Genomic DNA, 1,078 nt, shown 5'->3' on the forward strand with positions numbered 1-1,078 from the left:
TTTCAATGTTGTATCTGTATAAGTTTGCTGACTTGTAGTCGGTTTCAATAATCAATGATTAACTTTATTCTGTTATATAAATTAATTTTAGAGCTATTTAGAAATAACATCAGCTTACAAGTCAAAAGTATGAGAGGTCTAGTTAATCTGAACTATCAGGAGCAAAAATACAAAATGCTTTATTTATACATGTAATTTGTTGTTATCTCTTAAGAGATAATGATCATGAAATTCACTTCTCAAAAAAACCCAGATGAACCTAAAATCATTTCCATTCCAAAGAACGCTATATTAGTAAATTTCTAAATATTTCATTTATCACTACTACATTGCAGATAAAATATGTAGTGGCTATAACATAGGGTTAGTCACTAACTTTGTAAGGTTACGTAGTGGCTATAACATAGGGTTAGTCACTGACTTTGTTAGGTTCATAGTGGCTATAACATAGGGTTAGTCACTAACTTTGTTAGGTTCATAGTGGCTATAACATAGGGTTAGTCACTAACTTTGTGAGGTTATGTAGTGGCTATAACATAGGGTTAGTCACTAACTTTGTTATGTAGTGGCTATAACATAGGGTTAGTCACTGATTTTGTTAGGTTACGTAGTGACTATAACATAGGGTTAGTCACTAACTTTGTTAGGTTACGTAGTGACTATAACATAGGGTTAGTCACTGACTTTGTTAGGTTACGTAGTGGCTATAACATAGGGTTAGTCACTGACTTTGTTACTGACTTTGTTAGGTTACGTAGTGGCTATAACATAGGGTTAGTCACTAACTTTGTTAGGTTACGTAGTGACTATAACATAGGGTTAGTCACTGACTTTGTTAGGTTACGTAGTGACTATAACATAGGGTTAGTCACTGACTTTGTTAGGTTACGTAGTGGCTATAACATAGGGTTAGTCACTGACTTTTTAGGTTATGTAGTGACTATAACATAGGGTTAGTCACTAACTTTGTTACGTAGTGACTATAACATAGGATTAGTCACTGACTTTGTTAGGTTACGTAGTGACTATAACATAGGGTTAGTCACTGACTTTGTTAGGTTACGTAGTGGACTATATA

The sequence above is a fragment of the Argopecten irradians genome, chromosome 1 (genome assembly GCF_041381155.1).
Source record: "Argopecten irradians isolate NY chromosome 1, Ai_NY, whole genome shotgun sequence".
Classification (NCBI taxonomy): domain Eukaryota; kingdom Metazoa; phylum Mollusca; class Bivalvia; order Pectinida; family Pectinidae; genus Argopecten; species Argopecten irradians.